The sequence below is a fragment of the Lethenteron reissneri genome, chromosome 23 (assembly GCF_015708825.2).
Source record: "Lethenteron reissneri isolate LAM-NWPU_2019-01 chromosome 23, ASM1570882v1, whole genome shotgun sequence".
NCBI classification, from domain to species: Eukaryota; Metazoa; Chordata; class Hyperoartia; order Petromyzontiformes; family Petromyzontidae; genus Lethenteron; species Lethenteron reissneri.
The window spans coordinates 5023571-5048153 of NC_083801.1; the positions used below are offsets into that span (position 1 = coordinate 5023571).

Sequence of the window (24583 nt, forward strand, 5' to 3'; positions counted from 1 at the left end):
GGAGAATGAGTTAATTAAAATCATCTTTCCAATCGTACAGTAATTGCCATTCAGCATTCATGTTGAGTATTTGGAAACGAAGAAACGCATACATGTTTCAAGCTGCGTTCCATTTTCTCCTCATGCTACGGCGATCATATCGGGTTTTCTTTTGTCTTATCATAATTCACTGCTTTGATGAGTGCGGGTTGGTGAAGGGGAGAGGTCAATATACGTTGAATTTCTTTAGCACCGTACGTAGCCAACCATGCTAACCTTCGGTGTGGGGCAAGAACACGAAACTAAACACAAAAAAGCAGTTCTAAAGAAATGAGTTTTCAATCTATATTTAAAAGTGCCTAGCTCCAGTGGCTTCCGAATATCGGAAGGAAGAGCGTTCCAGACGGCCGCAGACCGGCTCTGATATCAATCATTGCTGATAGCCGTGGCCCAGAATCGAATTCGTGCAAGCCTCGACCGCGACTCCACCGTTCATTATGCTTCTCGGGTGTAAATCTTCATGTGGAGAGACGCGGAGCTGTGTTGTGAAACAAAGGAGGGCTGCTGTAAAAACGTGAATTATATACATATTTAAAAATGTGTGCCTTATGGATTGCTGGCGTATTGAATATCACTCGGCATGTGTGGCAAATTATGCTATCATAGTCCCCTACTGGCATCTTTGGTGGTGGAATATTTACGGCTCGAGTTGAATTGTTCTTGGGACGTGTCTTACTCACGCTATAAAACTCTATTCGTGCCACAAAGCTGACACTGATGTGAAACAGACCGCACGCTATCGCCAGTGCTTTCTCAGAATTGGATTCTTATACTTTCTCAAGTTTACGTTTTAAATTGTATTACTTACATTTCCCACTCGCTATCATGGGTTTGTCTTAATAATGCAAGATCGATTAATTAATTAAAATCGATTCCAAGGCTGACAATAAAGCTCCGGGAAATACAGAAGCGACTGGAATTAGAGTCGAACACCAGATTGCTAATTGCTTTCCGAAATACTTCATGGTTCCTAAGTTGACGGGCATCATTTGTGTTACTCGATTTCTACGGACAAAATTTGTGAATGTTAAACAAAAATCCGATCAATGTAGACATTCTGACGTGATTTACAAGGCGGTCAAGACTGTGTGCGGTAGTTGTAATCTAGTTGGGGCGCTGTGGTGGCTAGGAGATGTTAACTACCTCGCCTGGTATACAGGAGGTCGTGGGTTTAATCCGACCCTGACGCCTGCTGTTGTGTATTTGCAGTTTGCGTGTCTCTCTCTCCTGTGGTCACGTGGATTTTTTTTCCAGGTCTTCCGGGTTGTCCCTACCACATTTAGTATTTGGCTTCGATACATTTCCACACGATAAGCCACTTCGTTGAGCTATCATTTCTGTCCAGGTCGTTTCTGAAAAAAATATCTATATAGCTCAGTGGGCCTTACCTGGTAAAATAAAACAATAGTTAATAGCCATACACTTGAAGGACCTCTACCTGGCATCCCTCACTACAGCCCAGTAAACATGCAACGTTGACTTCACGTTGTAATGTCAGCTAACGTTGACCTGGCATTGCATGTTTATTGTGAGTTTCCACAGAGGTCAGCACTCCAGTTCTGCTTCCTTGCCGTTGGCCTCTCGTGCTCCGTTTTCACTGCACAGTCGAACCGTGCTGGGGCAGTGCCAAGCCAGCACAGCACGGCTCAGGAGGTGTTGTTGTTTTTCCCACTGCACAACCCGAGCCGATCAATAAACGTGCAGATGACGCGGTGACGCTTCGTTCGAGTTGTGATGTGTGAACGTCGTGCACAACCAAACGCATCGTTAGTCCCACCGCTGTGTGGACCTCTGGGTGGTGAGATTTCGCTGGGATGTCTCCGTTTCCGCGCACATGCATCGAGACTCATGACGAATGCAGTGGCCAAACACAGCAATGCCGGACCGTGCTGATAAACAACATCGCCATTAAGTGACTCTGTTCTGGATAATTCTATTTTTTTAAAGATAAAACATTTATTTAGATAACAAATATTTGTTACGACTTTATTATGTATATAATTAAAATAACAGTTGAACATTATTGAAGTAATCTACCTAAAACTAATTTTGAGAATAAAATAATTACAAGATTATACTCCAAATTGTTCATCCTTAAGTGGCTCAAATGATTACAACGTACCCATTTAAAGTTTTCAAAAATTCTAAAATTCGGTCATAAAACATTGCAATATCTGAAATCCACAAATCTAACATGAAACTCATGCTCATTACATGGCCCACAATCTGCAAAATAGCCCGTAACGCCGTCTCTATAACGAGGCATTTTATTACCGTTTTATGCTTGCGCAACGAATCCACTTTAGCCATTACGGGTGCCAATTTGTGGTTATGACTTCCAGAGTAACAATGGACTCTATGACAACCCACGGAATAAAATACGACCCAAAGTCGATTGTACTTTGACAGCATAATGGATTTTCATGCACATTTTCAGCCTGTAACTCATATATAAAATTGTCTTGGGGGTTGCTGTCAGGGTCATGATTCTGTACACGAAATATCATCTATCTTTCCGGTGTGTGTGTGTCTATAATCCAATTGATGACGTGTCATGCTTACCGTACTTTGTGTTAAATTGTGCAATTTAACTTTGTAAAAACATGCACGTTGAGAAGAGAAAATCCCTTTTGCAGAGCCTGCTCACAAAGCCCACGTACAACCAACCCCCTTCCACAGTTTTACTTCAGAACCCGGGCAGCCCCCACTCGACAGCAGAAAGAAAAAAACATTTTTTAGACTGGGCCAAGTTGCAGAAAGGAAATTAGAGCCAGCTGGCAGACAGGATGTAGGCACAAGACCCGGCTATACCTAATAGACTGGCCCGAAGTTTGGGATAGATTCGGTGGTGGGGGGTGTTTGGGGGTGGTATGCTAAATTACTCGGAATAGGGGGGGGGGGAGAGGTTGGGGTGGAAACCACGCGTATGGAGGTAATCTGGGAAGAAGCACTGGGGAGTGGAGTGAGAGAGTGTGTTGTTGCTGGTCCTGTGGGCGAGTTGGCGTGGAAATACACAACCTTTGTGTGTGCACGCGAGAGCGCGCGCGCGCGTGTGTGTGTGTGTGTGTTGCCTTGATCATGAGATGCTGCTACTCCTGCCGACCGGGCTTCTACAAAGTCTAGCTGCTGTTGGAGGGGGCGGAGTGTCGGGGAGAGAGCGGCTATCCCTCGCATCGCACGTGGGGGAAAAGAGAACAATCGAAGGGAGTGTTGTGCCACAGGAGGCAGTGGAGGTAAGAAAGCCCCTCCTACTCCCCCCGCTGCCGATTACCGTCTTGTAGTACACGGCTCGTTGGAAGTGCACGCCTCTTTGCCAAATGTGTGTCTGATGGGAGCCTTCGGCGGGGCCGGTTCTAAGCGACGGGCAGAGAGTTCCCCGTTCTTGTGCACGGTTATGCAAGCCGGGCTCTAAGTGCCGCCACGTGTCTTCCTCGTGTCGCTGTGTTGCGTTGCCCAGGACAGAATATGCGTGCAAGGGGATTGCAGTCTCTGTGTTCCTCGGCGCAACAACGGATCTTGTTCAGTGCATCGAGCACGGCCGAGTGTCGTTCAGTAAACGCGAGACGTGGGTCCTTGGCCAAACAATTCCCAGGATGTGTCTCGTTATGCGCTCCCGAGTTTGTTGCAGGACGCGATGCGGAAGAAGTCCAACAACAACAACATCAACGCGTATACACCATTGACGTCCTCTGTGAACACGTTACAATTTGTACACAGCGCCGTACGGCAAAGCAATCGTGGAAGGCGACTCATCTTGTCAGAGGCTAATCAAGATTTGTTGCAGATTTCGGGGTGGGGTGAGGGGCGGTATTCTGGGGGCAGCTGCTTTTTCATTGCTTACATGGCTTTATTTTGGTGATTTCGAAAAGTGTATTGGTTTACACTATGGGGACCTCATTTGCCAGTAAAAATATGATAATTGGTTCTTTACCCTTCTACCTGGCAACAAAACTGACACCTTTTTACAAGGAGTGCAAACAGAAACTGACTCCTTGTAAAAAGGTGTCAGTTTTGTTGCCAGGTAGAAGGGTAAAGAACCAATTATCATATTTTTACTGGCAAATGAGGTCCCCATAGTGTAGATGCTTGCCCCGAGCTCTCATACTCTGATGGTGCATTGTCTTTGAGTTGTGCGCCTTTTGGCGTCTTCTGGTCCAACCCATGTGAGACTAGGCTCGAAGGAAAGCTGTCTCGGGTGTGGACCAATCAACTTCAAGGACAGTGCACATTATCAGAGTTATGTCTTTTGTTTGTATTTATGACTGCAGGTATTGCGGTCTATGCAAACATGACTCCTTGTAAAAAGGTGTCAGTTTTGTTGCCAGGTAGAAGGGTAAAGAACCAATTATCATGTATTGGTTTAGCCATGTTTGTTTGTTGTAGTACAGCGTTAGACTGATGGCCTTAATCTAAGTTGTCTTATGGTTGTTGTTGTTGTTTGACTTGCATCCCACTGGGATTTTTGCACACAGCGTTGGTGTGTAACGGTGCTTTCTCTGCAATATTTTGCTGTCTTTTCTTGGATTTTCTGTTTGCACTCAGTCACATATTCACTTTAAGATGTTTTTTGTTCATGTTTTTGTTTTTTGTTTGTTGCGGTTGCACCCGATTCAAGAGCCGAATGGCTCACAGGGCTATACCTAATAAATGAACTTGAACTAAATGAAATGAACTTGATCATCGTGGTGATGAAGTATGGACGGATAATTGATTATCACAGGCTTGGGGATGCCTGGCATCGTCCGAATTGAAAAACTCAAGTCGAGATTGGAAAACTCATTTCTTTAGAACTGCTTTTGTGCGCGTGCGCGTTTAGTCGTCATTCCCCGTCCGCTTAAATAATCTCGGCGTACCCACATTACATTCATCCAGCAGTGGATGGACACCGAGCACATGGTGGTGTGGGTTGTTCACAGGGTGTCTAAACACAGCGGTGTTGTTGCTGGCGTCAGGCAATTTATAGGGCAAATGAAACCCGAGGGATGCACGTTGCGTGCCAATTACAGCGTGTGCAGTGTAAAAGCTGCTTTACTTCACCAGTGAAATACACCGTGCCTTGCACACGCACACGCACGCACACACACACCCCTACACGTGCTTGCATGTCGCCAGCCCACTGCTGGATGATGAAGGGCTCCCGCACGCCGTGTCTGTCGGGAGGTGCTGCGCTATGTTTCTCTCTCTCTCTGTGTTTGCGTTGGCATTGCTTGGGATGTCGCTGGCTTTACGGCGCCTGGCTCCACGCAGCGGCTTCCAGTGGCTCAGCCGGGCCAGCTCCAGCCCAGTAAACGTGGAACGTCGGCCCAACGTCGGGCCAACGATGGCTGAACGTTGGGCCAACGTTGGCTGAACGTCGGGCCAACGATGGCCGAACCTCGGGCCAACGTTGGCTGAACGTTGGGCCAACGATGGCTGAACGTCGGGCCAACGATGGCCGAACCTCGGGCCAACGTTGGCGCTGCAGTTGGAACTGCTGGGCCACCGCTGGGCCCAACGTGGGCCCAACGTGGGCCCAACGTGGGCGTGTTTTAGTGGGAGGCTGGCGAGCGGCGGCCACTGTTCCAAACTCGTCAGCTGTTGTCGCCTGGCGCGGACTTCCACAGAGCCACAGGAACCCCCCCCCCCCCCACATTAATCAGCCACGCATTTTATTGACAGTAGCCGGTAGTATTGCAAATGATTATTACAATAAATGCCACAACGTGTGTTCGACGTTAACAACAAATGGACAAGAGTATATGACACCCGGTTTGAGAACTTAACAAATCCACGGGTGATTCAGCAATAACCCGATTTTCGCCTTTCTCGTTATCCGTCGCCTCCTCTCAGCCTTCGTCTCCTCCTAATACCGACCCTGTTGTAAGTCGCGTTGATTTACCTCGTTTCGATATTCGTCGTCGCACATTTCAGGAACGCATCCCCGACGTAAACCGAGGTGCGGGTATCTTGCCCACAACGGTTCCCGGTTGACCAAGTTGGCACGGATGTATTGATTCATTCGCTGAATAACACATTCCTGCGGAGGGAGCTGGTAGGAACGTTGGGTTGCTCGGTCAATGGCCAGGGTCAACGGCGGCGTGGTGTATTCCGCAAATATGGCCGACTGTGAGGGCGGGCACAAGCCGGCGTGAGTAGGTTAAACGTTGAGTTTTATGAGGGCGCCACGGGGTGGCCAGCCCCTCCCCACCCAGCCCCACCCAGCCCCACCCTCCCCACCCAGCCCGTCCCTACCCTCCCCTCCCCACCAGCCCCACCCAGCCCCTCCCCACCCTCCCCACCCAGCCCCTCCATCCCCACCCAGCCTCTCCCTGCACGACGGACGGACACAATAATCCCCTGTGGGCTGGTGGAACCAGTGGGTTCCTACCAGTACAAATGGTTAAACTTAACGATACCCGCATCACATTTCACGTATAAAGAATTAGGTGCGTAGCGATGCGTACATTTACATCGATTCCTGTTGCTCACAAATATATTGACGTGATCACGCCTGTTAATAATTCATGTTTTCCCAAATACAGCATGCAAATGATTGAAATGAATGCTAATGCAACTATTGAGATCATTCGTTAGCAACCGCAAAACAAAGCGAGTAAATATGGCGTGAAAAACGACGCAAATTTAATTGATTCCTTGAAACAGAGAGCAACCTGCAATCTCAGCAATGAATCCAGTTGCCACGAGGCACAGGTTGGTCCATTTAAAGTAACACAGAGACATGGGTGTATGTGTTACTGGTAGGAACCTCCTGGTTACACCAGCCCACAGGGGATTATTGTGTCCGTCCGTCGTGCATCCAAAAATGGGAGGGGTGGGGCTGGGTGGAGAGGGGAGGGTGGGGAGGGGCTGGGTGGGGAGGGGCTGGGTGGGGAGGGTGGGGAGGGGCTGGGTGGGGAGGGTGGGGAGGGGCTGGATGGGGAGGTTGGGGCAGGGTGGAGAGGGGAGGGTGGGGCTGGGTGGGGGATGAGAGGGGTGGGGCCGGGTGTTGAGGGGCTGGTCACCCCGTGGTGCCCTTATAAAACTCAACGTTTAACCTACTCACGCCGGCTTGTGCCCGCCCTCACAGTCGGCCATATTTGCGGAATACACCACGCCGCCGTTGACCCTGGCCATTGACCGAGCAACCCAACGTTCCTACCAGCTCCCTCCGCAGGAGGAATGTGTTTACACAGTCGGCAACAGTGGAGGGCACAGGTGGTGGTGGCATCTGCCAATCGTCTCTTAGGCACCCCACGTGTCCTCTAAATGTGCACCTATCCTGGTACAAGCTCCGTGGTGAGGTCGGCACCACTTCGTGGCGGTTGTTGTTGATGTGAGACAGACGAAGAGCCTGATTGATTGTCGTGGTTCGTCAGCTCGGTCAGTCCCCCCGCCCCCCTCCTGGACTGGCGTGCTGACATTAGGATGTAAACTTTACAACCCCATCTCCTCGGGGCACCCCCCCCCCCCCCCCCCCGTCTGCTTGATCGGCTGCCGGCTTCTCGTGGAGAATGATCGAGTGCCTCCATCCTCACTCACTGCGCCAGTGAATCGCGGCCAACAAACACTCGAGCTGAACCGGGAGCAATTGTCCACCACGGCAATTATGCGTGTACATTTGCTTTTTAATGTCAGACAGGGAGCGCATGGAGGGCTCACTGTGACCACTTGAATGCAGGAATGTATGGTTTTTAATTTGACCAATGTACGACCTATGAGATTTGACCGGGGTATAAAAACAATTGTGACCGCCTGGGAATTGAAATGATTGGTGTGTCGTCTGCTCCGTACTTTTTTTATTATTTCACGCCGCTTCTACAATGACAGAGGGCAGCATCCAGCACTGATGAATATCAGTAGTGAGAGTCAGGTGAGTGGTGAGTGTCTGGTAAGGGTCAGGTGAGTGGTGAGTGTCTGGTGAGGGTCAGGTGAGTAGTGAGGGTCAGGTGAGTGGTGAGTGTCTGGTGAGGGTCAGGTGAGTGGTGAGTGTCGGTTGTCACATTACAGCATTCATAGGACAGGCTGATGACATTCTATAAATGAGAAATATAAGCACATAAGTATCCAGAAACCAAGGTTCTATATTTTGAGCCATAAACATTTGGAAAGGAAGAATTAAAAAAAACGTTTTGAATCTGGGCCACCAAAAGTCAGTATGTGGAGGTTTTTAACGGTTGAAATATATATTTTTTATGAACAAAAAAAATCTGGCAACTTTTCTGGACGAGTGTGATTCTAAAGTCGATAGAAAGCATGAAAAGTCCACTATTGACTTAGAGTATTTAATACACTTTGATAATATTCGTTATCATAAATACATAATGTCTGTTTTTAACTTCTGAAATGAAAAAAAACCAAGATGAAATGTAAATTTTTTTCACAATAGGAAGCAGTAGTGGGCTTTGCCTTTTACACGCTCCATAAAAGGCAAAAAGCTTGGTTAACCGATGCTGAAGATTGTATTTTTGTACTTGTTCAACGCGAGACTTTAACATTTTAGAGTATTAAATATGAGGCTGCCCTATGAGTAAATATGTTAATATCTCTCGCCCTTCTCGAACAACATTCGACTTGCATCAGACAGCCACCAGTCACTGTGCAGTCATCGGTATTAAAATCGATGCTCACTTTGCTTGGTATGGCAAATATTCTCTTGCAACTTGTGCACGCATGAGAAGTGAAAGTGCCGGAGGGAAGAACCGACGTTTGAAAACGAATTTCTTGAAAACTGCTTCATGCGTTTAGTTTGTTGTCCTTCCCCCGCACCTCCGATTAGCATGGTTGGCTACGTACGGTGCGAAAGAAGTTCAACATACGTACGACATGGAGGTGTAGGAGTGAGATGCATTGTCGTGTTACAGCAGCATGAACGATGGCGATGCCAAGGGATGGTTCTCATCAATCAAAGGATAGGGCAATGGTTGGCAGCTTGGCAGTGGTAGTGGTGGTGGCGGTGGTGGTGGTGGCAGTGGCGGTGGTTGTGGTGATTATGACACAGAGCATGAACAAAGTCACGAGGATGACAAGTTGTTGATGATGACGTTGATTCTCAACTATTCAACTACTTTTTTTAAATTTTACCAGGTAAGGTCCACTGACCTGTACAGCTCTTTTTCAGAAGTGACCCGGCCACAAATATAGCTGAACGAAAATGGCTTATCATGTGGAAATGTCTCGGAGCCGAATGCTCTAAATGCATGGTTCTAAATGTGGAAGGAAAAATCCACGCGACCACGGAGAGAGAACACGCAAACTCCAAATATACAGCAGCAGGCGTCAGAGTCGGGATCGAACCCACGACCTCCTGTATACCAGGCGAGGTAGTTAACATCTCCTAGCCACCGTGATATTGATGAGAGAGAGAGACACGCAAACTCCAAATATACAGCAGCAGGCATCAGAGTCGGGATCGAACCCACGACCTCCTGTATACCAGGCGAGGTAGTTAACATCTCCTAGCCACCGTGATATTGATGAGAGAGAGAGACACGCAAACTCCAAATATACAGCAGCAGGCGTCAGAGTCGGGATCGAACCCACGACCTCCTGTATACCAGGCGAGGTAGTTAACATCTCCTAGCCACCGTGATGATGATGAGAGAGAGACACGCAAACTCCAAATATACAGCAGCAGGCGTCAGAGTCGTGATCGAACCCACGACCTCCTGTATACCAGGCGAGGTAGTTAACATCTCCTAGCCACCGTGATGATGATGAGAGAGAGAGACACGCAAACTCCAAATATACAGCAGCAGGCGTCAGAGTCGTGATCGAACCCACGACCTCCTGTATACCAGGCGAGGTAGTTAACATCTCCTAGCCACCGTGATGATGATAAGAGAGAGAGACACGCAAACTCCAAATATACAGCAGCAGGCGTCAGAGTCGGGATCGAACCCACGACCTCCTGTATACCAGGCGAGGTAGTTAACATCTCCTAGCCACCGTGATGATGATAAGAGAGAGAGATACGCAAACTCCAAATATACAGCAGCAGCTGTCAGAGTCGGGATCAAACCCACGACCTCCTGTATACCAGGCGAGGTAGTTAACATCTCCTAGCCACCGTGATGATGATAAGAGAGAGAGACACGCAAACTCCAAATATACAGCAGCAGGCGTCAGAGTCGGGATCGAACCCACGACCTCCTGTATACCAGGCGAGGTAGTTAACATCTCCTAGCCACCGTGATGATGATAAGAGAGAGAGATACGCAAACTCCAAATATACAGCAGCAGGCGTCAGAGTCGGGATCTAACCCACGACCTCCTGTATACCAGGCGAGGTAGTTAACATCTCCTAGCCACCGTGATGATGATAAGAGAGAGAGATACGCAAACTCCAAATATACAGCAGCAGGCGTCAGAGTCGGGATCTAACCCACGACCTCCTGTATACCAGGCGAGGTAGTTAACATCTCCTGGCCACCGTGATTCTGCCGCTACTGCCACCTCATCTTCACTCCTCGCGCCGCGACAGACAGACCGTACCGCACCGCATGTCTGCATCGACCTATTATCCGCTGGTATTCATTGATGAAAGCGAAGGGGCAAAATAATCCGGTCGTCTGCGATTTCCCATGGCTTCGAGTCACCCGGAAAGGCCAAATTGCTCTTATTACTCAAGGGAATTTAGTTGACAAGAAGGGTTAACCCAGAAGTGGACGCAAATGATGACACATCTGTGTTCATCTGCGGTGTTTGTGTGTAAAGAGGGCTACTCTACTTTTCTCGGACAACGGACCCGCCAATGATGAACACGATTTCTATGTATGCTGAACTTCTTTCGTGCGTAGCTAACCATGCTCATCGGACGCAATGTTTGATCGAGGCGTGGAGCCCCAGAGCTTAATAATGCCCCCTCCATATCAACATAGATTTCAGGAATTATTCTGTATTATTTGTAAACAAGCACAGGTCCACCGCATGTCACGCGTATTAAGAGCCGCATTGAGACATTATTGGAAGGCATCTTAAAAATAAATGTACATTATTATTATTATACAAACTGTTGGTTGCAAGTGTTGTCAACGAACACCTAATTAAGACCGGCAAAGCACCAATAGGAGCTGTAGTTGTAGTCACTCCTGGATGTCCTTGTCTTTCCATTTCTGATGTTTACCCATTCATTTTAAGGCTGAGTCCACCCAGGAGTGGCCCAGGACAGGTTCAGATCGCACCTGTCACTGATCCACACGGCTGAGATTCAAACACAGGCTGCCGAGATCTTTGGCACGGAGGACACGAACTATCGCGTTAAGAGCCCCAATTATGTAATTAGTGGTGTCATTTGCAGATGTGTTTCGCTTTTACGCATTAGACCAAAAAAAATCAAAATCTTCCTTCCCATTTTCAGACGGGATGTGTTGATGACTCTTGTCTAATTACGGGCAGCGTGATAACACGAGTACAGTAGAGGAACTTGGGCTGATTCACGTTCAGCAGCATGAGCCCACATGGGTGCCGCGTGCAGGAGGAGCAAGAGCTGTCGGTGGCGGTGCACGAGGGACGACTCCGGTTACACGGCGGGGCTGCGGCACACTCTGACCTTGCAGGGGCCGTTTATAATTTTAATGTTTGGAATTCAACTCCCTCGGCGTATTAATAGATCCCTGCTGCAGAAAGGCATCGCGCGAGTGCACGGAACAAATGGCCGTACCTCCAGCCACCAGTCGTGAGTGTCACGGAATCGAGTGAGTGTGCCTTGTTTGGGCTGCGGGTGTTTATGTGCTAAACGATTGAGCCCGTTGTATTTAAAACTAACGGTGCATTTTATAAGCGGTGAAATGTGGTCTCCAGCAAGACGCGAGTGTGTTGTGCATGACTTGTCTGTAACTGTTAGTAGACACTGAATTGTGTCTGTAATCGATTTGTAATCAGCGGTGCAGTTATCGGTACATCTTGTTTCTTTGTTTGTCTCCTGGATATTCGTACTATCGTTATCGCGGCATATTTTCTTGTTAATTGTGGTGTCTTTTCACTGCCATGCTTCTGTTAGGAAGTCGTAAACATTTACAAATCATGGGTGGTTTTCTCGTTTAAAAATGTAAACATGAGATACGCGTTTGTGCCTTAAAACGTGCAGTTTAAAAAAAAGAGATACTGGAGCCCTGTTCACATTATCACCATACTTAGAACACGAACGGCATCTGCTTTTTTTGCATGGGCCGATTTTGCTTGGAAGTGATTTAAATCGCATTGTCTTTGTCACGAAGTGTTGCCAAATGTGTGAATGGATTAGTACAATCGGTACGTGTCATTGGTACGATGAATAGCATGAATGGTGACCTGTACCATCACCGGTCTGCGCTGATGAACACAGACCTCCCAATATGCCGCTGCTCTCAAACATTTTGAGCATTTTTCCTTCGGGGAAAGGAGGAGACCTTTGATGAATGCCTAACTGAAGGCTTTGACGAGTGGCAGCAGCAAACGATTGACCCTTGACCTGGATTGAGCCAGAGGTCAGGAAACCACATGGTGTGTATGTGCAAGGGTCATTTGTCATGGGAGCAGGGTCAGAAATCTCATGCCCTGGCCAATCAACAGTGTCACTTTGAGCTGTCAACGCAACTCAGTTTTCAGAACAATCAACAAATGAAACATGCGGAAAAAAAATCATACAAAGTGTAACAATCGGGAATTTCGGTAGGGTGCAGGTCTTTGACGGACCATGCGTAGGAATGTATAGCGCATTTGGATGTGATGGAGATCAAACCTAAGGGACTGGCCACATCAGCACGAGTTCATGGCCTGAGGACTTTCCATTGTGCTGCACGTATTCTTTGGTTTAGTAATAGGTTTTTACCCTTTCAACTGGTACAAAAACTGACACTTTTATACAAGGCATCATGTTTGCAACAACCACAACACAAGCAGTCAAAATGCAAACTAAAAGAAAGGGTAAAGGTGTCAGTTTTTGTACCAGTTGAAAGGGTAAAAACCTGTTACTATATTTTGCCACTGGTAAAGAAGGTCTCATAGTGTATTCTTTGGTTCTTTCGGTAAAGTCACGTAGGTAGAAAAACATATTATAATCAAAATTAAGTGAATAAAAATATCACGTTTCGATCGCAACACAAGCGGTCGTCATCAGGCAAACGAGTTAGCCTCTAAAGGCAAACTGTTTATAAAGGTTTTGGGGATGGGCGTTGCCCAAGTGTATCAGCCGCATCAGCAGCATGGGTGGGGCAGCAATGCCAATGCAGCAGCAATGCCAATGCAGCAGCAATGGCAATGCAGCAGCAATGCCAATGCAGCAGCAATGCCAATGTAGCAGCAATGGCAATGCAGCGGCAATGTCAATGCAGCGGCAACGCCAATGCAGCGGCAACGCCAATGCAGCGGCAACGCCAATGCAGCGGCAACGCCAATGCAGCGGCAACGCCAATGCAGCGGCAACGCCAATGCAGCGGCAACGCCAATGCAGCGGCAATGTCAATTCAGCGGCAATGCCAATGCAGCGGCAATGCCAATGCAGCGGCAATGCCAATTCAGCGGCAATGCCAATGCAGCGGCAATGCCAATGCAGCGGCAATGCCAATTCAGCGGCAATGCCAATGCAGCGGCAATGTCAATGCAGCGGCAATGCCAACGCAGCGGCAATGCCAACGCAGCGGCAATGTCAATGTAGTAGCAATGCCAATGCAGCAGCAATGCCAACGCAGCGGCAATGTCAATGTAGTAGCAATGCCAATGCAGCGGCAATGTCAATGCAGCAGCAATGTCAATGCAGCAGCAACGCCAATGCAGCAGCAATGCCAATGCAGCAGCAATGTCAATGCAGCGGCAATGTCAATGCAGGGGCAATGCCAATGCAGCGGCAATGCCAATGCAGCAGCAACGCCAATGCAGCGGCAACGCCAATGCAGCGGCAATGCCAATGCAGCGGCAATGCCAATGCAGCGGCAATGCCAATGCAGCGGCAATGCCAATGCAGCGGCAACGCCAATGCAGCAGCAACGCCAATGCAGCGGCAATGCCAATGCAGCGGCAACGCCAATGCAGCGGCAATGCCAATGCAGCGGCAATGCCAATGCAGCAGCAACGCCAATGCAGCGGCAACGCCAATGCAGCGGCAACGCCAATGCAGCGGCAACGCCAATGCAGCGGCAATGCCAATGCAGCGGCAACGCCAATGCAGCGGCAATGCCAATGCAGCAGCAATGTCAATTCAGCGGCAATGCCAATGCAGAAAGAGGCCACCAGGAAATCCCTGCACCCCACTGCACACAGCACACTGTTGACGGTGGAGGTTGATCGACAAGAAAACACAAGTCAAGTCACGACCCAAAGTGGTTGATGACATCTTCCCAATAATTGCTGAGTCTATAACCATCCTCTCGGTTGAAGTTGTGTCTGTGTCTGTATATATGTATGGCTTCATGAGCGAATCTTTGTTGATAGCCAGTAGGCTTGCAAAGTAGCATCGTCTTAGAGAAATCAATTTGCTGTATGTGTTTGGTTGAGGCTCACTCGTATTTTCATCGTTATTATTGATCAAATTGTATCTGCAGAGTGTTACTTTACTTACATCAGAAATATATATTGCTGTTGGAAATTATTAAACAGAAGAAGACCCCTGACAGTTGTGAATGTCATATCGCATTTAAATAACTTGGTAAAAATGTGAACAGTAGATTGGCTTCTTATTGTCCACACATGTTTCATGGATAAGAGGAGCCGCATGGCAAATGCATCCTATTATTGGAGGTTATTCGTGTTTTTTCGCTGTGAATAAGTGGAGTAAGTCTGTGGATATCCCCATGGGTATTGGCGTTCGGTGATATTCTTATCTCCTACATTACTGCAGATAAGAGTTCGGTAGTTAAGTTTGTCAAAAATGTAGCTTTTTTAACGTACAATTTAACATAGTACACACATACATGCATATAACATGGTTTACCCTTGTGCAATTTTAAATGTACTCTTGTACATTTGATACTTACCACCCAGGCTTACTCAACTCTGCATGGCATTAGACTGTGATTATATAATGATCATGTTGAAGTCATAACTTCTGGGTTCAATTTCATAACTGCAACATCCAAACTTCAGAGGTTTTATCTGTAACTAATACCTAAAACATTTAGTTAGCACTATTTAATTTGGCAACAATCATTTAAATATTTACAATAAAATGTTTACACTTTAAAAACACAAGAAAGTTGTTTTACGAGTGTGCTTTAAAAAAACTTTTAAAAAGCCATTCTGTATTGTTTAAGCAGAGCCACTATGACCATGAAGTAGAGGTGGAGGGTTGCGCGTCACTGGATGTGGAATGATAAAGAGGCTTTACTGAAGGGCCTGAATAATGAATATTTTAACATTTCGTAAAATAGATGTCTTATAAATTAAACACGAGAGAGAGAGAGTGAGCACAAGCAGCGCACGTGAGTGTCCGTGGTGTCCAAGCACACGGATTCACGTGTACAGCCTGAGGCCTACCAATGCTAAAGATGTACGTCGTACACCCGAACAGGGTTCTGGTTTGAGTTTTTCGAATTGTCAGGATTAATTTTGGCTTACCCCAGATTCTGGCTGACTCAAGTGCGACTTGGAGGTTTCACTGCAGTCATATATGGTAAGCTGGACCCTCCTATTCTTCGTGTCTTGGTTTATGGGGTGCTACGGAGGTAAGACATTAGCTACCTCGCTTGGTATACAGGAGGTTGTGGGTTCGATCTTGATCCTGACACCTGTACATTTGGAGTTTGCATGTTCGTGTGGATTTTTCTCTGGGTCCTCCGGTTTTTCCCACCACATCTAGGATCAACATGCATTTAGAGTATTTGGCTGCTATACATTTCTACATGATAAGCCACTTCGTTGAGCTATTATTTATGGCCAAGTCGCTTCTGGAAGAAAAAAAAGCTCCTTAACTCAGTGGGCCTCATCTGTTTAAAAAAAATGCTTTCAGAAATACTTATTTTGGGACATTTAAGAGTTCCACTAACACTTGTCTTTTTTTTAGCGAGCGGTGGTTGGCCTTGACGTGTCTGCCGAGTGGTATTATTGATCGTTACCAATACCCCTGCCGTATATGTTTATATCAGCTGTTGTTAGACATTCATGCAACGCCAGTTTCTATGAAACAGTGTATATAGTTGCATCAGTGGTTCTGAACCTGGGGTGCGCGCACCCCTTGGGGGTGCGAGATGCCCTTTCTGGAGGTGCGAGACGTGGCCACATTTTCCAGGAAGGTAAATCATCGAAACACAAATTAATCACGGGAACGTAAGTTTGTTTCATGAAACCCAATGTTATTTATTAACACGATTGAGAGCCAAAGGGGTGCAAGGCTGCAGTAAAGGTTAAGAGCCACTGAGTTAGATGTACAAGTTGAAAGGGCACGCCTCGATTACCTGTAATAAGTCTCCTGATCTTCTTTGGTCCCCTCGGGAACAGAGTGGTGCGAGAGCAGTCGTCATTTCGTGGACGCGAGGCATCTGTGGGCATCTATTACACTGGTCAACACATTTGTTTTTTTTCTGGCCTGGACTTTTGCAGCTGTTTTAGACTAATTTCAGGGTGCTGATTCCAAATCTGATCTCAGATTTGCTCTATCACATCTCATTTTTATGCTATCGGCATACCCTATTTTCATTGATTTTACCCGAAATTAACTCTGTCACTTATGATTGCAAGTTGTTGTGAGTCAGTGACTGCTTTAGTGTTAAAATATGGTGCTGTATTTTTAGAATGGTGTGTTTATAATATCATTTTATGTAGATATCCACATTTATTTAATATTCTTCTTCTGCAGTTTTTATTGAAAATGCAATATTTGATATCTCAAAAACCTGATGTGATAGACAAAAAACTGATGCTAGGTTTGGAATCAGCACCTCGAAATTACCTTAAAACCGTTAAAATACCTTGTGCCAGAAAAAGTGTGTTGACCAGTGTTATCCATGACACACAGAGCGTCATATCTTGCGGGTTTAAGTGGATCGCATTTAATTGCGATCGTTGACGAGTGTGTTTCTCTCTCTCTCGACAAGGCGGTAATTGAAGGGAGTGCGGCCTGCCAAACACGATGTTGTCGCTCCACCACCACTTCCTACGGATTTGTGGACCTTGCGGCGTTTTGAACAGGCCTCGTGCGTTTGTAAGATGTGATCCTGCGGGAGATTCTACTCCGATAGCAGCAACGCTGTCGACTGCTCCTCACCTATTTTGCTACCAGGATGGCTGTTGGGAGTTTCCAGGACAAGGGCAGGGGGTCCGTTGAACGTTCGAGCTCCGAGCAAACGCACGTGAAGATTATTCGCGCGGAGTAAGCCAGCGTCAAAGATCACAGCAGATACACGTGCGTTGCGACGCGTGTCAATCCGTGGATTAATATTTGTTTTTTCATTCAATAACCGTGCTCCCGTTTCATGTAGAGCCGATAGGCATCTTACTGGTAAGCTTAAGTTATCGTAATGCTGCAAGGCTTGACCACGTGACTGAACACGGTGTGATCAGACAGCGAAGCTTTTTCGAGATATTATTAGCGTAAATTTCGATTTAAAGCTTTCGTGACTGCAGGGATTCATCTTCTTGTTTCTTTCGGTAAAGTCACGTAGAAGGGAAGTAATAAAATAATAAAAATAAAACATAATAAAACAATTCTCACGACGTTTCGGCTACAACGCAAGCAGCCGTCTTCAGGTGAAGAATGAGACACTACCAAACTAGGAGCTTATATATAAGCTGCATTGGGGGTTGAAGAGCGCCTTAACAAAAAGAATGTGCATGTGAAGAGGGATTTAGCATATTCATGGAAAATGCGTAGGCGTTGGGCGGGGGGGTGTCAAAGTCATATTATGCCCATGCATTATGCAGGATCAGCAGCAACCAAGGGGGGTGCAGGGATTAGCAGTAACAAAGGAAAGGAATGTTAATGATATGTAGCTGCAGTTACTCAACAACACGTAGAAAACTAAAGTATAAACTACATAAAAACTAAAGTATAAACTGCATCGCACCATCAGTATACTTACTATACTCTATAATAAGCTGAGTTACTAACAGCAAGTAATACATTACAATTTTACCTCGTAAAAATTCTATAATATGCTTCCATCTAAACCTTATTCTCTTACATCACACGAGCATATACCGTACTATATACTGCCATAGATAAACCCAACATTAAATTATATACTGTATTGCTGTAAACCAACCTATATCTTATACATTTAATATCACACTATGTATTATTCTACACACCCTAATGTGTATCGAAATGGTTTATTACGTCCTTCCAATGATTGCTGAGCCAGAATCCATCTTCTCGGTTAAAGTTGTCTCTGTGTTTGTATATGTGGATCGCCTCATGAACGAATCTCTCATGATAGCCAGATGGCTTGCAGAGAACCTCTGTCTTGGAGAAGTCAATATCATGTGAGCCCACTGAGTTGTAACAGTGATCTGCCACGGCTGAGGTGTTAGTCCTACCGTGTTTCAGGTCAGCTTTATGTTCACGGATGCGGTCCGATACATGTCGTTTGGTTTCCCCAATGTAACTGCTACCACAGAGGCAACTTAGTTTGTAGACGCCAGGGTACTGTATGTCTGGAACCACATCTTTTACAGACGGTACCAGATCACGGATTTTATGTACTGTGTTGAATCGGACCTGGATCTTGTGTTTAATCAGGATTTTGGAGATCTTTTTTGTGACCCCAGCAATGTAGGGTAAGGTGATGGTCTTGAAAGGCTCCTCAGCAGGATCCTTCTTGATGGTTGGAGTGATGGCTTTGCGGATTGTATAGTCGGAGTAACCATTTGCCTTAAGAGCTTGGCGTACGTGTTTGAGTTCACTGGAAATGTGTTCATGGTCGGAGATGCATTGGGCTCTATGATATAGAGTCTTGATGAGGGAATTCTTCTGAGATGGATGGTGGTGGGAATCCGGTTTTAGATAAGCATCCGTGTGGGTGGCTTTCCTGTAGACAGAGTGGCTCATTGAACCATCAGGTCTCCTTTTGATTAGGACATCCAAAAAGGGTAGCTTGCCATCATTTTCGACTTCCATGGTGAATCTGATGGCTGGGTGTATGGAATTGATGTGGTCGAGAAATTGGTCTAGAGCAGGCCGGCCATGTGGCCAGATGACAAAAGTGTCGTCTACGTACCTCTTCCAACGCCCGACCTTATGGAAGAGGTACGTAGACGACACTTTTGTCATCTGGCCACATGGCCGGCCTGCTCTAGACCAATTTCTCGACCACATCAATTCCATACACCCAGCCATCAGATTCACCATGGAAGTCGAAAATGATGGCAAGCTACCCTTTTTGGATGTCCTAATCAAAAGGAGACCTGATGGTTCAATGAGCCACTCTGTCTACAGGAAAGCCACCCACACGGATGCTTATCTAAAACCGGATTCCCACCACCATCCATCTCAGAAGAATTCCCTCATCAAGACTCTATATCATAGAGCCCAATGCATCTCCGACCATGAACACATTTCCAGTGAACTCAAACACGTACGCCAAGCTCTTAAGGCAAATGGTTACTCCGACTATACAATCCGCAAAGCCATCACTCCAACCATCAAGAAGGATCCTGCTGAGGAGCCTTTCAAGACCATCACCTTACCCTACATTGCTGGGGTCACAAAAAAGATCTCCAAAATCCTGATTAAACACAAGATCCAGGTCCGATTCAACACAGTACATAAAATCCGTGATCTGGTACCGTCTGTAAAAGATGTGGTTCCAGACATACAGTACCCTGGCGTCTACAAACTAAGTTGCCTCTGTGGTAGCAGTTACATTGGGGAAACCAAACGACATGTATCGGACCGCATCCGTGAACATAAAGCTGACCTGAAACACGGTAGGACTAACACCTCAGCCGTGGCAGATCACTGTTACAACTCAGTGGGCTCACATGATATTGACTTCTCCAAGACAGAGGTTCTCTGCAAGCCATCTGGCTATCATGAGAGATTCGTTCATGAGGCGATCCACATATACAAACACAGAGACAACTTTAACCGAGAAGATGGATTCTGGCTCAGCAATCATTGGAAGGACGTAATAAACCATTTCGATACACATTAGGGTGTGTAGAATAATACATAGTGTGATATTAAATGTATAAGATATAGGTTGGTTTACAGCAATACAGTATATAATTTAATGTTGGGTTTATCTATGGCAGTATATAGTACGGTATATGCTCGTGTGATGTAAGAGAATAAGGTTTAGATGGAAGCATATTATAGAATTTTTACGAGGTAAAATTGTAATGTATTACTTGCTGTTAGTAACTCAGCTTATTATAGAGTATAGTAAGTATACTGATGGTGCGATGCAGTTTATACTTTAGTTTTTATGTAGTTTATACTTTAGTTTTCTACGTGTTGTTGAGTAACTGCAGCTACATATCATTAACATTCCTTTCCTTTGTTACTGCTAATCCCTGCACCCCCCTTGGTTGCTGCTGATCCTGCATAATGCATGGGCATAATATGACTTTGACACCCCCCCGCCCAACGCCTACGCATTTTCCATGAATATGCTAAATCCCTCTTCACATGCACATTCTTTTTGTTAAGGCGCTCTTCAACCCCCAATGCAGCTTATATATAAGCTCCTAGTTTGGTAGTGTCTCATTCTTCACCTGAAGACGGCTGCTTGCGTTGTAGCCGAAACGTCGTGAGAATTGTTTTATTATGTTTTATTTTTATTATTTTATTACTTCCCTTCTACGTGACTTTACCGAAAGAAACAAGAAGATTATTAGCGTAATTTAGCATTTCTTAAATTACTTTTTACATTACATTACAACTGAAGTAATCTGTAAACTCACCTCCGTAAGCACATACAAAACACATCACACAAAAGTCGAGTACAGCATGTATGAAATTGTTTTCAGATGTAACTGTAGCCGCACATTTTTTTTTTACGTTTGTAAAAGTCACTTGGGTCTGCTGTCAGTGGCACGCCGCTCGTGTGATATAATGCTTCTCATTTTTTCCATGTTTATGGCTCGGTCCAGATATGCGCGCGGCACGTATCTTGTTACCTTCGAGTATTTTTAAGCAATAGGGCCCATAAATCCTGAGCAAAGTTACTAAGCATACAGCGGTATTGACTTGTGCTTTTCACGTTGTAAAAGTGAGATGGAACACTTCTTCTTTCGGTATGGCTGCTGATGTAGACGCAGAGCGACAACTACAATTTCACAAGCCCAGACGACCGTGCCAGGAGCAGTAGCGGAGTGTGTCACCGTCGTCGTGATGTCTCCGCAGTGTTTGTGGATCGGGGCATTGCGTCGTTATGCGTTGTATGGTCTGTGCTGGATGACCACGGTCGCACACTGGAGAGATTTTAATTTTCCATTTGTGCATCATCAGGTTTGTGCGGTAAATGCGGTTTAGGATGGACCATGAGCTTCGTGGTAGTTCAAACCCAGGGATCTTCTGCATTGGGTCTTTCACAAGGTGTTTGTTTGCGAGTTCTCTTGAACTCCATTCAGTTCTCCAAGCGTCATCTTGTCCTTCCCCCGCACCTCCGATTAGCAAGGTTGGCTACGTACGGTGCGAGAGAAGTTCAACATACATACATCGGGGTTGAATTCGCATTGTTTAAGGTTTAGCGAATGGGTCCAAAAGGGCTTGGTGTGACTTCGTGCAATGACAAGGGACGTTATTGTGGTCCTGATGAATGGGAAAGGTGACTGTTTTCCTCGATTGGAACCGTGTATTGAGGATTAAGTTGTGGACAGGAGGGCGGGGGGGGGGGGGGCACATTGTGGGCAGCAGAGGGAGGGAGGCAAGAGGCGGGGCAGCAAATCCCACGGTTGTTCCGTCTCGCTTTGATTCGCACACATTTGGTCAGCATGGAAAAAGTGGAGGTCCCGGTGTGAAATCGAAATCCGTCCCGCTGCAAAATGTTCACCGCTGATTTGCCCTCGAATAGAACAGCGCGAGAGGGTTTCCTGGGGGGGTGAGGGGGAGTCAGAACGCTCGCAAACAGTTCCAGCGAGCCTGTGTGGTGGTCCTGAGAAGGGCCCGGCCAGTGATGTGGACAAACGGCCCATTTCGACCGCTGGTTTCTCGACGTCGAAAACCAACCTGCCCTGGCTACCGTGGGTGAACAGCGTGCTTGCCAACCCGAGCCTATCCGGTTTGTCTCGACGCAACTGAATTTGAAAGCAATGGTCGCGAGAAAAAAATGTTTAGGGTTTTTTTTCGTTCTCTTCTCTCTCTCATCGCAAACGCTGAAATCGGTACGGGTGGCAAATGTGGAGAAGTATGGTCAAATATCTCTCCCCCCCCCCCCCCCACGACGACCTGCATGTACGTGTCGTTGAGCAGTCTTAGCAAAATGCTTAATAAATACAGTGCAGTTCTAAGTGATGAAAATTAACAGGGTTTACCCCTTTCTGGCAATAAAGCTAGGTGTTCGGATGTTCCAACACCAAATATAAACCTTTTGCAAGGCATCAATTCTGCATTCACTGCACAAGTAACTTGTGGCAAAACATGCAAACACACGTGCTCTGATAACACGATGTAACACAGTTTTTGTTCCTGGGTAGTAAGTGTTATTTCGTTATTGTTTATGCCTAAAAAGTATAGAAAATGGCTATTATTCCCCACAAACTTTGCTTTTGTGACCAGGACAGTGACATTTTGAAATGTACCCATTTTCAATGAGAAAACGGGCGAATTTGTGTCTTTTCGTTCACATAAAGTCAGAAAAAACAGCATATGAATCAAAATGAACGTGTATTTATACTAAAGTGATACAAACTCACTACAAAACATTTAGAAGCAAGTCGTTTTTCGAGAGTGTTCCTCCCTACAGAGAACTCGGTCCGCTGTGGCCAGTCCCGCCTGTGGTAGTGCACCTTGGTGTCTACATCTTTTGTAGTAATTTTTGTATTACTTTCGTATAAATACATGTTAATTTCGATGCATGTTGTTTTTTTCTGACTTTATGTGAACTAAAAAGACACAAATTCGCCAATTTTTTCATTGAAAATAGGTACATTTCAAAATATCACTGTCCTGGTCACAAAAGCAAAGTTTGCGGGGAATAACAGCCATTTTCTGTACTTTTGAGGCATAAGCCATTAGGAAATAACACTTAATACCCAGAAACAAACATTTTTTTTGACACAGTGAATTATTGTAACAAATGTAACAGGACATTGCTGAAGTAGCCATGGAAGTGGGTGGTGTGTGTGTAAACATTTGTTGCACAGTGTAATATATGGCATTGCCTCACCAGTGTCAGACCATAGGATGCCAACGCTACAGATATCAGAGCATATTTGTTTGCACATATTTTTATCCACAAGTTACGTGCGGTGAATGCAGACTTTACTCCCTGCAAAAGGTTTACATTTGGTGTTCGAACATCTCAACGCCTGCTTTATTGCCAGAAAAGGGGGCCAAAAAAACCCATTCTTACTTTTGATTCTTTTGACACTGGCAAAAAATAAATTATCCCATAGGTTACAGCACAGTGCGAAGTTACGCAAAGCGACCGTACTGCTGTCGCTTGCTCATGCTTGCGCTGCTAATAGTGCCTTCGCTGCTGTGTTTGTCACGTGAAGGGCCGGTGAACATGCGTGGACAACACATTCATCTTAAACGGGCTTGCCACACTCTCGGACTGAAATAAACACGCGGGTTTGGTAACGCGGTTCAAAGTGCTCTCGACGTGATCGCAACGTTCGGGTCTCTCCTGACAGCCGTCGCCGTGAGCGAGGTGGTGAGGAAGTAAAGTTGGGTGAAATGTTACTGGAAGGTATGGAATCCAACCGCTGGATTAAGTCGTCCCCAAAGCCATCGCCATGCCTCGTTATCCCAGGATGCAGCGATCCGCAATAGCTACCTGCACGCGAGCTTGACTGACCCCATCATCTTGTCGGGTCGATAAAATTAGTACCACTTTAGGGGGAAGTGAACAGTGTATGGTCCCTGCCAGATGAATATTTTGATTTCTGTTGCTGGTGCAGGGCCCCAATGCTCGATTGAGTGCGGGAGCTGCTCTGACTTCACTTTTGGGCAATGAACGGTGCCACGGATGGGGGAGTCTTATCAATAGTTCACACAAACGTAACGACAGTATTGTGCTGTGTTGGCAATAATGATCAAATCCGGTGACTCGTTCAGGGGGCTATTCCCACATCCCCAGGACCCGAGCTCAAATTGCCTCTGTTGCCCACGTCAGACTGGCGGCCCCTTTTGTGAAGTGCAAATCAGCGACACGTTCACGAATTGGCCCGAGTTTAAATACTGCACCTGCACTGTGTTGGATGTCGTAAAAGTTAGGAGAAAAAGTCTCACTACATTGGTGGATCTAAGGCGCAGGAGGAGGGGGTGGCTATAGACCCCCCCCCTCCTCCTCCCTAGGACCGCTAAAAAAAGTGTGCTTAATTGATATTTATACTCATAGTTTTATCGGTAAAGTCACGTGGGTAAAAAATTTAAGAAAAAATTATAAAAAAATAAAATATAATAAAACATTTTATTAAGTCACGTAGGTAAAAATGAAAGTAAAATTAATAAATAAATGAAACATTATTTTTATTAACTTTAATTTCATTT

General features: G+C 46.1%; 1 protein-coding gene across 2 annotated transcripts in view; it reads left to right on the plus strand.

Moving 5' to 3' along the window:
• Positions 1-3177: 3177 nt before the first annotated feature.
• The window catches only part of LOC133345872 (retinoic acid receptor alpha-like), a 262449-nt gene continuing 241043 nt past the window's right edge, over positions 3178-24583 (plus strand). The window contains exon 1 of one of the 2 annotated variants that reach the window (XM_061556935.1): positions 3178-3272. The gene's annotated coding sequence lies outside the window, so the exon portion shown is untranslated. Of the gene's footprint in view, positions 3273-11689; positions 11712-24583 lie in introns of those variants that run through there. The other variant, XM_061556936.1, reaches the window with a different exon arrangement.